The following is a 16,426-nucleotide window of genomic DNA, read 5'->3' as shown; positions in this document are numbered from 1 at the left end:
AAACCATTGACGTTCCTAACGAGTAACAGTTCCCGGAAGACTGAAAGACTAAAACACAAAACGAAGAAAGGACCCAATAATGCATGGTCTTGCCTAACAAGAATCAGGGCTCTCTTCCCTTTCATGCGGCTGGAGCATAATCGTATCCATCGTCGTCGTCATCGCTGTCGCCTTCCGTCGAGCACCCATGAGCGCAGACCTTATCCCCATTATCTTCAAACGATAAGAAGAAGCAGTCATCTCCCTCCTCCCTTCTCGGCGACCTCATCCTTCCGGTAGTAGGAACTTCTTGAAACTTCCAAACAGTTGCAGAGAAGAGACACGATCAGACTTTCAGATTTCGATGTCTTAATGACAGTTTGGGAAGGAACTGGAAACAGTTACAGTCAATTTAAAGGGAAGGGGAACGTGTGTCATGTTCTGGCAACATGTCTGCTCTTGTCTGGAGTGTGCTCGGGTGTCTCTGGTGTGTGCACTGCACGATGGCCTTGAAACGTTGTACCAGGATATTTCGTGACTAGGCATGCCACGTATTGTTCCACGTGTAAGCTTTCTCTCCAAGACAGCAAGATTCTCTCTTAAGCCACTTTCGGTGGTCAGGCAGTAAGTGGCCAAGAGTTGAGAAACTAGAGAAAATCTGACTAGGTATGCCACGTACATGGAACTTTCATTTTCATCTCTTTCACTTTCATGGCTTGGGGAAGTAGCCTTTAGCAAGCATATCCCATTATGCCATAGCAACTGGTGTTTGAACTTTAAGGCTGAGTTCGGAACACAGAAAGTGGAGAGAAAAGAAAAAGAAGAGAATCGAAAGAGAAAGATAAAGAGAAAGAAAAGACTTGCATAATTTTCTCTCTAATTTCTACATCTTTTCTTTTTTCCTTAGATTCCATAATTTTGTTAGAGTAAATTTATTAACTAAGTGAGAAAGTGATTTCCTCTCTCTTATTTTCTTTTCTTTCAATGATTATTGGCCGCCAAACAACAGAAAATAACTTTCTCTCCCCTTTTCTTTTCTTTTCCTTTCATTTCCGTGAGTTCCAGTTCGGAACCCCTAGAAAAAAAATGGTTTTTTTTATCTTATCTGGATGTCCATGGAAAATAAAAGAGAAATATAGTTTATTTTATTTGGATACACGTGAAAAAAGAAAAAAAAAAGAAAGTTATTAATATTTTAAAATTTTGATGATTAAAATTTTCTCTACCCCTTTATATTTTTTTTCTTTTCTCTTGGAATTCCATCATTTTAAGATAGAAAATATTATAACTGAGAGACCCTAATGGACCCAATAATCAGTTGAAGAAGATGAGCCAATCCAGTATAAATGACGTTTGAACTTCAATGATGAACTTCAATGGCTCCAATCATCAGTTAAGAAGATGAGCTAATCCTATTATAGTTTCCCACTAGCTTATCTTTTATGTGTCTGGTCATGCACAAGGAGCCAGGAGGGACTGATGACTCCTGTGATGTGATTAACTCTTATGCATTCATGACCTCAGCTTCCACTAACCTCTCTTGATGAGCTGCAAATGAACACGTTCCTTGAATTAATTAAGGCATCTAATGACACTGGAAAACATTCTCTTATAGAATATAAGCAAGTGTGATGCCCTTGTCACATTTTCTTTTCTCTAAGTGAAGGATTGTGGACTATCATCTCCAGTTTGTAGACATCATATGTGAGGGCACAAGGATGTATATCATCTCCACATGCATTAATAGAACAATATAAATAAAATTATGAAGGCTTAGAAGTACTAATATGAACCCATGTAATTAAACTGGGCAAGGGCATATTTACCATGTTGGATGGGTAGAAAATTAGGACAAAATTGCCCCTACATAGGTGTAGAGATGGAAAAAAATTCATTAAAAAACCCTAAGTTTTATTGAAGGTCCAGGTCAATTATTGAGATCAGAATTCAGCCAATGGTTAAGATTAAGGTGAACATGGGTTGCACCCAGCCATCAAAATAAAATTGGATGCTTTATGAATCTCTATGATTAAATCCCATGGTCCATTTCTTATAGATGGGAAGTGGACCAGTTTATTAAAGAAATGACATTGAATCACACTAAGCCACCTAAGAGAGTGAGATGGCCCCAATTAAGAAGACAAATTTCTTCTCCTCATGGAAAGAGAGTGAGTCATCCAAATGTCTCTCTCCCCTTGCATGTGGAACTAGTCTAAGAGAGAGGGAGATGATAAAGGAGAAGGGTGGGTGGTTGAACAAACTCCTCACCTTATAAATTGAAAACTTCCCTAAACTTTGATGAAATTTTTTTTAAAAAGGTAGAAACTCAAACTGTTGGAGCAAAACTCTACCACAACTCTGCCAAAATTTCTTTATGGAGCTTGCAACAAGCAAACACTCTACTGTAATTCTTCTATACTTTCTAGGATGGTCAAACATAAACGAGATCAACGTTCTCTTTGTGAATATGTGGCTCAAGCTTATTATAAGTTTCCAAAATTTGATGATAACAAACCAAGATAACTAACCTTGGTCTATGAGTGCAATTTGGCAGAAAACAAAAGCATCCAAACCATTTTTGAAAAGGATTTGAATCTACAATAAAGGAGTTGAGCATCAACAAGAATTGACAAAAAAAAATGAATTGAACCCCACTTACAGTAAGATCCGGATTTAAATAATATAAGGAGTCGACCCTTGTACTGAAGCTCATAAGGATTTGAGTACATAATGTAGGAGTCGACTACATAAAAAAAAGAAAAAGAAATCAAATCCCGACCAACAAAAAAAGAAAGGAGTTGACCCCCTATGTTGAAGATACAAAAGGAGTTGAACCCATAAAGTTGACTTCTTTAGATATGTAGAAAATAAAAAGGAACAAATCTTGCTAACAATAAATTTTGGAGTAAAATGAGGAGTCAATCCCTATAGGGAAGAGCACACAGTAGGAGTTGATCCCACCTAAGGCAAAGGTAAGAAAAAGGAATCAAATACCACTAATTTTAAGTTTTGGTTTAAAATAAGAAGTTGACCCATGTAGGAAGTAGAAACCAGAGGAGTAGAGCACAGAGAAGGATTAAACCATTGAAAAAACCAGTTAAAGCAAAAAGAATTCAACCCTAGGAAAAGGAGTCGGCCCAAATACTAAAAATTCAGCTTTTCAAAATATCATCAGTGGATTCAAAAGGCTATAGGTCCTCAAGTTTTGTAAGTGGCCTACCAAAGTTTTAAGCAAAAAAATAATGTTTATTGATTATTTTTCATAATTTTGGTGCTTATATTACCTATTTTTATAAAATGTCAAAAGACCTTATCCACTTATAACAACTACTTTTTTAAACGTAAGGAAATGTGTTATATATATCAAACCTCACCCAAACTTCAAGATATGCTTGCTCACACAATTTTCAAAGCTCCCAACTTTTTTCAACTGTTTTCTCAAGTGCTAGTGCCATTTAGAGCCAAAGAAGAAGTGTTTTTGTAAAGTTTTAGTTTTCCATTGAAAGCTAAACATTAATGAGCATTTATTTTAAAATTTTGGCTAGAATACTTGGTTTCTAATTTTTAGATGTTTGGTCTTACATTAGCACATCATTACAAACTCCAATTTCCACATTAATTGTAAATTTTTTTAAAAAAACTTCCCATATAGCTAGTAGAAGCAAAGTTTCAATTGCACTTATTTTAACATCTAAATTAGTAGAACTACTAATATTGCTAGTATATTCACCTTAGAATCAGGTGTAATCATTTCTCATATGCTAGATTATTTTATTTCCATAACAAGAGGCTTATTGTACTTTGAATAGAAGAGTACGCCACCCTTGCAAGAGAGGGTGGCATGATCGTAGATAAGAAATCATCTCATAAAGATGACACTAATATAATTAGTTGAAGTTTTTGTCTCTTCTTCACTCTTCTAGGTGTGAAGCGCTTAATTATAATATTGTACATTTTTTTATCATTTATAAATAGAGATTCAGGGGGAGAGTTTGGACACAAGTCCATAACTTCATTCATCCCCCTGTTTTCTCTCCAACATGTCTTCTCTTCTTTTCTCTATGGCGTAATTCGTAGAATCTTGAAAATCAACAGGCAACAAAGGTTAGGGCTCCATGCATAGTTTTAGAATGAAAGGGCTTCATGCATAGTCCTAGAATCAAAGCATTAGTAGAGTTACTTATAGAATCAAAGCATTTCTAGACTTTCTAAACTCGATTGATCATGAACAAAAAAAGACAAAAAAACTACATCTTTTAAGATTTCCCTCCAAATGCAAGTTGACAATGCCCAAGTTGTTACAAAAATTTTCAACATTTTCATGTCTGGCCACCCTCAACTCCTCCCCTTGTCTTTCATGCCCTACTTCATCTTGGAACCAAGGGCTGACCTGCAACCTTCTAACATTCAATAACATGACATGAAAAAAAAAAGGCAGGACAATAATACGAGCAAAAAAAGAAAGAATTATTTATGACCAAAATATGTAAAGTATTTTTTAAGCTCTTATATTCAGAAAAATATACTAGCCGGATAAATTTTCAAATAAAATATCGAAAACATTTCAATGAAGAGCACAATTTGGGGAAAATCTCTTCGTGTTCTTTTACAACAAAGCAATAGCGCCAGAAAAGAAAACATTCTCTATAGAATATGAAAAATAAAGACAAAGAGGACTTCGTATTTTAATCATTCACTGCTTTCTTTGCACATCACAAAGCAGACGATTGACGAGCGGATCCATAGATTGTTCGATGCCAACGATATTTTCTTTAAAGATACTAATTTCTAACGCCAATAGGAAGCATTTTGAACACTTCTCTACTAGTGAAGGGCAATGTTTCCTCTTTCATGTCCAAACAAGGACACTCCATCTACTGCGGTCATCGGTATGCAGGGATTTCACATTTTTATTACGGTTACCCTAGTTTCATCATTTGCTTCTGAGAGAGGTTAGAGAAAAAAAACATGAGTGTGTGCGATTTCTCTTGTAAACTACTTCATCATCATAATAAAATATTGCAGAGATGGAAGATAGACAAGTCTCACCTTGAGGTCACTTGTATAAATCTTGTGCTGTTTTTTGTGCTTAATTATTTCTTCTTATGGAAATTTATAAAGAAAAATGACGAATAACTCTTGCCATAAATATAAATAGATGCAGCATCGGAAGCAATCCATATATCAAGTAATAAATCTAGTCATGGTTGGTATCGTTTTAACGAGAGTTTTGGTTCGTATTGTGCTCCAATAAACTGACAACAAGTCTTAAACCCAGTAAAGAGGTCTTTAAGCCCCAAGTCGAAGGGGGCTTCCTGATTAGAAGCCAAAACCTTTTAAACCAAAAAGCACAAACCCACCACTGATGTAACCAAAACCTGATCTCTTTCCCAAGACAAGACACAGCAAAAACCCTCGGCTCAAAACCCTAGAAGGTACAATTATTATCTTCGGTCATGTGAATATAGCGGATTACACATATATGCGTAGCCACTGTCGTCGTCGTCTTCATCTCCATCACCTTCCATTCATGCTGCAGGGGCGTAATCGTAACCACTGTCATCGTCATCATCGCCATCACCCTCCAGCAACACTGGGGAGAGAAAATTACAGACATCATCAAAGATACTATCATCATCTCTATGACTCTTGCACCACGACCTCATCACACTAACGGGGGCCATCTTCTTGAAAGGGAGAATGTAATGTTTACACTTCTCTCTCTCTTTCTCTCTCCCTCTAGGAAGTTAATGGGAAATGGTTCTTTAATGGTCTGTTAGGATTTTACAGGGGAGATGCTGTTTAAATAGAAACGAGGAACGCGGCTGCTCGGTAGGGGCAGCGGGTTTTCTCGTTCCGGAGTGTGCCATGGCTGTGCCTTCTCTGTGTAAAAGTGACAACTCAGATGCCATGTGTCCAGAGAAGTGCACGTAAGTGTAGAAGATAGTCTGCTGCCATGTGTTGTGCGAGGGTGAAGCTTTTTTGCGTTAGTGGAAGAAAGTGGCCATGAAAGGCATCTCATCCAGTAGAAATATATCTTCGTAAAGTAATTTGATCTGACTCTCTTGGAACTAAGTGTCCACTTGTTGAATATCATCCTTGACCATGGGAAAAATCATATTATAGAAAATAGAGAGAAAAATCAACAAAAGATCATCTACCTCCAAACAAACTCTCTACATCGGGGAAGGGGCACCCTTTTGCCTTTATGCCTTCCCCCCTTTTTTAAAGCTGAGGACTGAAGGGAATGGATGGAGGGCTCTTGTATATAAATTTTAAATTAAACTAATAAAGAAGTGATGTGTCCTTCCGGAAGGATGTCTTCCTTCTATTTTAAGGGTTTTTCTAGGGAGGGATGCAGTGTCCCTTCGCATGCTAGAAAAAGTTGTGTGATGCCCCCTCCTACCAATGATCAAAACAAGGGTAAGGACTCCTTTTCTCTCTCTTTCTCTGGAGAAGAGGAAGATGGAGAACCACTTTTTTCAGTAAGAGAAAATGGACCCCCCCAAGGAGACTTAAAAGTGTCTTCCAACATAGAACTAACAATTTACATCTCTTAATCTCTGCAGGTGCATAATTGTAGCCACCACCGTCGTCGTCATCTCCATCACTTTCCAATGATGTCCAATAATACAGCTGCAAAGAGAAAACCTAACCATCATCAACGACGCCATCCCCAGCCCGTTGCTTTGCCTCCTGAACCACGAACTGGTCATATAATAGTAATGGAAACCATTTACTTGGTAGGTAGAGGAAAATATTTGCCACTCTTCTCTAAAGTAAAAGAAAAAGTACTGTTTTTTAATGGTTTGGTGGGGTTTTACTGAGGAGAAGTTGTTTATATAGAAGAGAAGAGGAATGTTGTTGTTCACTTGGGCCAGCAACTTTTTAGTCCCTGGAGTGTGGGATCGAGGAGTCCCAAGTGTGTAGAAGGACAATTCAGATTTCATATGTCAAGAGCATGGCAGACGAAGTGGAGGTGCACCAAATTGTCAACACAAGGTCTTAGTTGTTAAAGTTGTTAGAATGAACTATTCCTTCGGTAGATCATTTCTTTTGGAATGTTAAACAAAAGAATTTTTTGTTTCTCTGTAAGGCTATTTGTAAGACATTTTGATTTTTGAATAAACGGATTTTTCAGCTCCCGAATTCATGCTTTGTATACGAAATATTCAACATCTGGTGTCAAAGCTGGATTAGTGACTCTGGGAAAAAAATTCAGTTCGGCCACCACTCGTCTTCCTGCGCCACAGCCGTAGAAGGAGAGAGGTTTGACATCAAGAGAAAAAAAAGGAAGAAAAGAAATTTGAGAGAGGGAGAGAACGAGATCCCTCTAGAAAAGAAAATTTCGTTCGAGAAGAAAATCTTGAAATCAGAGAGAGAGAGACCCCTCCCAAAATTAGAGACAGCGAGCGAGACCCCTCTAGAAAAGAAAGTTTCGTTTGAGAAGAAAATCTTGAAATCAGAGAGAGCAAGACCCCTCCCAAAATTAGAGACAGCGACCGAGACCCCTCTAGAAAAGAAAATTTCGTTCGAGAAGAAAATCTTGAAATCAGAGAGAGCGAGACCCCTCCCAAAATTAGAGACAGCGAGCGAGACCCCTCTAGAAAAGAAAATTTCGTTCGAGAAGAAAATCTTGAAATCAGAGAGAGCGAGACCCCTCCCAAAATTAGAGATGGCGACAGAGATGGAGTTCACCCGCTCACCCATTGAGGATATTTGATCCTTCGTCGGAAGTCCCTAAACCCTCACCCACGAGATTCTCCTCCAACGAGGAGAAGTGGCCGGAGAGTTCCTTCCAGAGGAGAGTGCACCTATTCATGAGCATTGTCTGCCTTTCCATGTCCTCAAAGCTAGCTTGCACGGGGTGGGTCCATGCCTACCGCGGCAGTCCCCATATTCCCTTAATTCCCTGGCACAGAAAAGACCAAGAAGCAAAGAAACCTTAAGCAGGGCTGAGATGGATAGAGACAGAAAGAGATAGAACCAGGAGAAGCGAATCGAGTGCAGACCAAACCCGGACTAGACCGAACCGGATAGGAGTTGAGCCAAGTCAACTTTTGAGGCTTAGTAAATTGGAGCAGATCAAACCCAGATAAGACCAGACCAGCGACCCAGACTGGACCAGACTAGAGTCGAGTCAACTATTGAGGCCTACTAAGAATGGCAACTGAAAGTATCCTTACTTGACCAACAATTTCAAAGTTTGATGAACACTATGATCACAGGTGTATGCTCATGGAAAATTTTCTATGCTCGAAGGAATATTGGGACTTGATAGAGGAAGGGATCCCTACACCAGAAGGTGATTGAAGATGCCAAACTGAAGGATTTGAAGGCTAAGAATTATCTCTTTCAAGCCATTGATCGATCAGTCTTGGAAGCTATTTTGAACAAGGATACATCGAAGAATAATTGGGACTCCTTGAAGCAAAAGTACAAGGGGATGACACGGGTGTAGCGTGTACAACGACAAACACTTCGAAAGGAATTTGAGGTGCTCATCATGAAGGTAGGAGAATCTGTGAATGAATATTTTGTTCGAACCCTTACTATAGCCAACAAGATGAGGGTTCATGGTGAGAAAATGGAGGATATTGTGGTAATTGAAAAGATTCTAAGATCTATGACTACAAATTTTGACTATGTTGTGTGCTCTATTGAAGAGTCGAATGATTTAGAAACCTTATCCATTGATGTGCTACAAAGCAGTCTTCTAGTGCATGAACAACACATGAATAGTCATGTTGTGGAAGAACAAGCATTGAAGGTTACTTATGAAGGACAATCAGGATGAAGAGGACGAGGTCGTGGAGGATTTAGAGGAAGAGGACGAGGCAAGCAAAACTTTGACAAGTCTACCATTGAGTGTTACAATTGCCATAAGCTTGGACATTTTCAATATGAATGCCCAACAAAGGGGCATAGACAAAGATACACTATGCAGAAGTTAATGAAGAAGTGTTGTTAATGGCATATGTGGACTCCAAGGAAGCTAGCAAAGAGGAGCTATGGTTCCTTGATTCAAGTTGCAACAACCATATGTGTGGCAAGAAGGAGTGTTTCTCCATGGTTGATGAATGTTTTAGAAATTTTGTAAAGTTGGGAGACAATTCAAGCATGGCCATGATAGGAAAAGGAAACATACGAATGTTGGTGAATGGACTTGTACAGGTCATCACTGAGGTGTTTTATGTTCTAGAACTGAAGACTAATTTACTAAGTATTGGACAACTACAAGAAAAGGGGTTGCAATTCTCATACAACATGGGAAATGTAAAATTTATCATCCTGAGAGAGGATTGATCATGGAGACTATTAAGACCTCAAACAGAATGTTCATCTTATCTGTCCAGAAATAGCAAAAAGAAGAAATATGTTTTTCTTCTCGGCTCTGGCACATTTAAGCTTCAATGGCTTAAAAACTCTTCAACAAAAAAGAAAGCACGTGGAGGGCTTCTCAGAATCTTAGATTGGTGCTTGCAAACGTCTATGGACCAATCAACCCTACATCAAACGGCAAGAAAAGATGTCTTCGCACTAATCGTGGAGGAGAATTTACATCACACGAGTTCACAAATATTTGTAAAAAAAATGGCATACGTAGACAACTGATTGTAGGATATATTCCACAACAAAACGGAGTTGCAGAGAGAAAGAACCAAACCATTATGAATATGGTTCGAAGTATGCTTTCGGGTAGAAAGATTCCAAAAACTTTCTAGAATGAAGCAATCAATTGGACTGTCTATGTTTTGAATAGAAGTCCAACTTTGGTACTTAAAAACATGACTCTGAAAGAAGCTTGGAGTGGAATTAAACCATCAGTCGATCATTTCAGGGTGTTTAGCAGCATATCACATGTTCATATTCCTGACAATAAGATGACTAAGCTTGATGACAAATGTGTGAGATGTATTCTACTCGGAGTTAGTGAGGAATCGAAGGCATACAAATGGTATGATCCAGATTCTCAGAAGATAATAGTAAGCAGAGATGTGAAGTTTGATTAAGAAAACCATTGGGATTGGAGCAAGAGTCATGAAGAAGCTATTATAGCTGATCTGGACTGGGGAGAAAGTGGCCAAGGATCTCTCCCATTAAATAACAATAGAGGAAACATTGAAGCTGATCACAGAGAAAATTCAACAAAAGATATAGAGGGTGATAATTTAGATGAGTCAAATGAAGAAAATAGGAGTAATGACAATGAAGAAAGAGTCAAAAGGCCACCAACTTGGATGAGAGATTACGAAAGTGGAGGTCTTTCTGAGGAAGAAAATACTGCATTCTAAGCTTTGTTTGTATGTAGTGATCTAGTCTCATTTGGCGAAGTTGTGAAAAGTATGAAGTGGAGAAAAAAAATGGATTCAGAAATAGAAGTCATTGAGAGAAATGATACGCGGGAGTTGACAGACTTACCTGCTGAAGCAAAGAAGGTTGGGGTAAAATGGGTTTATAAGACAAAGGTCAATGAGAATAGAGAAGTGGATAAATACAAAGCCTGGTTGGTCATAAAGAAAGTAGATTATACTGAGGTTTTTGCGCCTGTAGCTCGGTTAGATACAATTCGACTAGTGATTTCTCTTACAACTCTAAAGGAATGGACAATCTACCAATTAGACATAAAGTCAGCCTTCTTGCATGGTGAACTAAGTGAAAAAGTATTTGTCGATCAACCACCTAGCTATGAATAGAAGGACAAAGAGCAGAAGGTTTTAAGATTGAAAAAAGTATTGTATGGACTTAAACAAGCTCCGAGAGCTTGGTATAGTCATATAAAGTCCTATTTTATGAAAGAAAGATTTGAGAAATGCCACCATGAACATACTTTATTCATCAAGACTGGAAATGAAGGTAAGATCTTAATTTTGTGTCTCCATGTCGATGATCTTATATTTACTGGGAATGATGAATGTATGTTTGCTGAGTTTAAAAAAAAAACATGATGATTGAATTTGATATGACTGATCTTGGAAAAATGAAATACTTTCTTGGCATTGAGGTGATGCAAAGGTCAAATGGCATCCTTATTAGTCAAAAGAAATATGTACAAGAAGTGTTGGAGAGGTTCAACATGGACAAGTGCAACCCAGTTTGCAATCCAATTGTTCCTGGATTCAAGCTTATGTGGGAAGTGAGGATAGACAATACTTTTTATAAGAAGATTGTGGGAAGTCCTATGTATTTGACTGTCACTCATCCAGATGTTATGTTTGTGGTAAGTCTCATAAGTAGATTCATGGATTGCCCTACTGAACTTCATTTGACTCATCTGAATGATCACCCTCTATATCTTTTGTTGAATTGTCATTGTGATCAGATTCAATGTTTCCTCCTTTGTTATTTATTGGGAGAGATTCTTTGTCATTTCCAAACAGCATAGAGGATATTAAGGTATTTGAAAGGTACTATTGATTTTAGTGTGTTATACAAGAAGGGAGGAAGTGAGAAATTGATTGCCTACACAAATAGTGATTATGCTGGGGATTTAGATGAGAGGAAAAGCACTTCAGGTTATGTGTTTATGTTGGGCTTAGATGCAGTGTCTTGGTCATTGAAGAAACAACCAGTAGTCACTTTGTCCGCTACTGAAACTGAGTTCATTGTTGCAACCTCATGTGTCTGTCAAGCAATATGGATAAGAAGGATATTGGAAAATCTCAGTCATGCTCAACATGATTCCACAACCGTTGACTGTGATAACAGTTCAGCAATCAAGCTTTCTAAAAATCCTGTGATGCATGGTCGCTGCAAACATATTGATGTTCATTTTCATTTCCTTTGTGAGCTAACATAAGATGAAATTGTAAAGATGGTTCATACGCAAGAACAAGTTGCATATATAATGACTAAGCCTTTAAAGCTTGATGTGTTCTTGAAGATACGCGATCTGTTGGGTGTTTGTTCGGATCCAGGCGTAAACTGATTGTTAAAAGCATTCAGTTTAAGAGAGGATATTAAAGTTGTTAATGTTGTTAGAAGGAACTATTCCTTCGGTAGACCATTTATTCCGGAATGTTAAACAGAAGAATTTATGTTTCTCTGTAAGGCAATTTGCAAGCCATTTTGATTTTTGAATAAACGAATTTTTCAGCTCCCTAATTCTTGCTTTGTATACGAAATATTCAACATTAGCTGCCTAGCGATGGTTTTGTGGCTACTGAAAAGCTGAGATTTTTGGGGTTAGTAGAAGAAAGTGGACAATGAAAAGCATCTTGAATAGTTAGATAAAGCAGTTTAATCTCTATGTCATATTTTTCTTTAGCCAAGGAACCGGTTGAATTATATTAAACAAGAATCTTTTTATGTTAAATTAGGTATCAATTTAAAGATATTTGAGTCTAGTTTCAATAAGTAAATCTTTGTGCTTGGCCACTTGTTTAAGATCCTACAAATCACGAACAAAGAGACAAGGGTCATTCAACATTCAAATGGTTTCCTAAACACACTAGTCGTGAAGAGAAAATCTAGCCTCACTCCCTCTCACTAGTCATTTTTGGCTTGAACTTTTTCTCTCTTTTATAAAGTTGTGCAAAGAGTTCATATCCATCAGCTACTTGTGCATCAAATTATTCAATCAATGAAAAGATAATTGTATTTACTACAAGCAGGTTTTCAAATAGAGTAATTTTTATAACAAGAGCATGAGATAACAAGAAACCAACTATTGATAGTCATTAGGATAAATGTACTTACTCATCCACATGATAATTTTGTAAGTTGATCAGTGTGGTGGAAGACACCACTGACACCTTGACACAATGATTCCTCACACTAGGTTCCCAGGGGCTTTGAAGCCAGGGCTCCTCACCCCTCTGAAATGTTGAACCTTTGTGCATAGTAGAGGAGAGAACAGGGATCCCTCCCCCATCAGTAGATAGAATAGGGAGAGGTTAGGCTATGTTCCTCCCACATCTCAAAAACTTGGCATGGAGCAGGGTTGTAGCTCTGTCCCTTCCTTAGAGGTTTGACCCTCACTTTACTTTATGTTTACATATTTTTATTTTAAAATGGTGTCATTGTGAATTCAACCAATAACCACAACCAGATGGCCCAAATGTGCTACATTTTTAGGTCTCTAAGCAACCGGATTTAATAACAGTGCCTATATCATGTTAAATGATCTTAGATTACGTGAAATACTAAACAAAACTCTATCCACACATGAAGGAAGGAGATTGAACGCAATAACGTCAGGCATTCTCTTAGAAAAAAATTAACCTAATTGGCGAGGCGAGATCGTATGTTTTGCCTGCATTATATTGAAGTTAATACATGTAGATGACCTTACACCCTCTTTAACAAACAGAAGAAAAATAAAAAACAGCTTTCGTTATCTCCACAAGCTACTGAGCGAGAAGTTACTAAAAACTACGAAACACTGAGCATCAACTGGCCTTTCATCTGAGTTCTAAACCGGAAGCTATGATCTTATCTCTCGTTGCGTGACTAAGTGAAGGACAAGAGCAGCTTCTAGTCATGCAGCTGGTGCATAATCATAGCCGCCATTATCGTCATCATCGTCTCCATCTCCATCTCCTTCCTGCAATACTGCGTACAGAAAACCATAGTCCCCATCGATAGTATCATCTCCATAACTTTTCTTCTTCTTGCACCAGGAGAGGTTTCTAGAGACGGGAGCCATGTAATTGTTTCTATCTGCTTCTCTGTTGGGGTAGGAAAGGGTAGCTGCTATTTAAATAGAGAGAAGAGAGGACACGGTGGTTCGTTTGGCAGCTGGTTTACTAGCAAGAGAGTGTGCCATGGCTGAGTGTTGGGCGTGTCAAGGGACAACTCGGATGCCATATGTCATGAGAAGGGATTTGCAACATGTGGCTGCACGAGAAAATCTGCAGGAGTTTATGCTGCCATGCGTTGGTCTTGTGGCTTGTGAGAAGGTATGATTGACTCATCTTTTAAGCTAGTGGCTGAAAGTGGAGGACCAAAAGCATCTGCACGTCGTAGATAACCTATAGCTTTGTAAAGCAACTTGAACTCCTTGTGAGATGTTGCTTTCTTTTCCCTGTAGTAGGCATCTCAAACTTTTTAACAGATGTTTGTTTACTCGAACAGATGCCAACGAATAAAAAGACCTTAATCCTTTGATTTGGATATTTGATGTCTAAGCCACAAAATTTTCGCATTTCAGATAAACACTCAGACAAGGTCATTATTCTGGGTAAGATCTGCTCGTAGTTTATTAATACAATCATTATCTCTCTCTCTAAGGCTCTGCAATATTTTGCGATGCATTCCGTAGTTAAGGTGCAAAGTAATTCTTACCAGCCATGGCTATCCAATCTTTCTCGAGTACACTCAGAAGGCATAGATACCTTGCTAATGCCGCCGGAGTTTAGCTTGCAAATTTAGAGATGGAAATTCTTGGGCTCATGAAAGATATACAAGAGTATTTTTTTGCATTGTTAATGTGAAAGTTAAGGATATTATTTGGGTTACATTCTATTTGAGGAACATGCTTCATTAAAATTCCGTATAGAATTTTAACTGCTTCCAGCGTTCTGCTTTGGATGTCTCCTCGCTTGAAGAGAACCCCATGAAACGATTCTTGCTTTCTTCCACTGACACAATCAAACACCTGAGAAAACACAAGATTGGCGACAACCAGTGGATCATAAAGTAAAATAACCAAAGTTACTCTTTTCACTGTGTATCTGTAGGCAAATGAAGATCTTATACATCATCAGTTATGATAAATCATGTCCATAATTTTGTAATATCAATCACCAAGTGGGCTTGTACCCACTAGCCCAGTTTATGAGGTATCTAAATGGACAGCCATTACACAAACTTGTTGGTAGGGGTAGCATCAAGCCAAATTGGCTCGTAAACTGTTCGAACTCAGCTTCAAAAAAACTCAACTCAATTCAGTTTTTACTTGAACTCAGCTCGAGGTCAAACTTGAAATAAAGTTCATTAAGTATAAAAATCCAACCTAGAGATTTTCCAACCTTGACTTATTAGTTCATGAGCCGACTCGTTAGCATAGATTTTTACGAAAATACCCTTTACTCTAATTGTTCTCTTCAATTCGCTCTTCAATTGGTTGATAATTGCTCTTATTTACCTCAAACCTCAAGGACGATTGTTCATTCAACCTTTTTGGGTCTCTCAACATATAATGTTGTTGTTTACCAATGAAAACTATAGATGGAGGTGTTTGCTTTTTTTTTTTAAGTTATTAAGCCGGTTGTTATACATTAATATGCTATTTTGCAAAGTCTTGGATTCTTCTGTGTTAACTTTCAATTCAATGATATTAAATTCATCATAATATTTTCTTTATTTATTTTTATAATTTTTTATTTTTGTAGTTGTAAATGTAAGTTGGAACTCGAACCCGGCTCGAGCTCGAGCTCAAACTCGGTTAAAATTTTTAGGCTCGAGATCGATTCCAATTTTAGTCTAGAGGCTGAGCTCGAGCTCGAGTTCAAAGTGTTCAGATCAAGCCACGCTCGAACATATGTAGGTTCGAGTTTGGCTCGACTCAATGTCACCCCTACTTGTTGGCCATATAAGGCTTCACAAGAAAGGAAATCAATTTTGGTGGGATCTTTGATGTTGCCAAGATTAATCTCAAGTAATTACTTTTTGGATGGAGAATTTTCTCCTCAATCCACCGAGGACATATAATTACTTTCCCTAATGGTTAATGGTGATGATTGAAATCTTCTAGAGGATTTAGATTAATGTTGTCAAAACTAGACCGGAATGGTTGGTTCAACAGAGTTAAAGTGAAACTAGATCTTTTTTCAAAACTTATTTAAGTAGAAACCAAATTTACCTTAAAATTAGATGACTTGGTTGATTGGTCCAGTCCAACCAAAATCGGAATGGTTGAATTGCGTCTGGTTCGATAATTAGTGTAAGAAACTAAAAAAAATTGTTGGAGGGAGAATTCAAAATAGAGATCAAACACTTATAGAGAAAACTTCATATTAACTTACAAAACTATTGAGTTGTATTAAAAGTTAATGGAATAGAAAAAAATATAATAAATCTAATGGTAGCATCACACTTTGATCAAAACTACAGTTAAACCTTGTCTAACTCGATTACATCAAAACCAGCCATCCTACTGGTTTGATAGCCGGTTTAGTTTTAATAACATTAACTTAGATAAACACTATGAAAAAGTGTTCTCTCCCCTTCCTACAATACCAATTCCATGATAATCTCTAAGACAGTCCATGAGAAGAAAAAAGAAACATTTCTAGCCTCGTTAGAGAAGGATCATGTGAGGGGAATTAAGGTATCATATTTTTTTTCTTGCTCCTCCAAGTGACTAGATTGCCTCCAACTATTATACAATAACCAGAGGTAGATTTTCGATCATCAGGAGACCCTTCCCAATTTGCATCAGCAAACCCCTCAATTTCGATGTGTCCATGATATTTGTATAGCAATCCTTGTCCTGGACTCTTCT

Source organism: Aristolochia californica, unplaced genomic scaffold, assembly GCF_029961685.1.
Source record: "Aristolochia californica isolate CCGP_79_NKW_82.1479 unplaced genomic scaffold, dmAriCali1.0.hap1 SCAF_14, whole genome shotgun sequence".
NCBI lineage: Eukaryota > Viridiplantae > Streptophyta > Magnoliopsida > Piperales > Aristolochiaceae > Aristolochia > Aristolochia californica.
The sequence above is the reverse complement of the archived record's forward strand: the minus strand, read 5'-3'. Positions refer to the sequence as shown.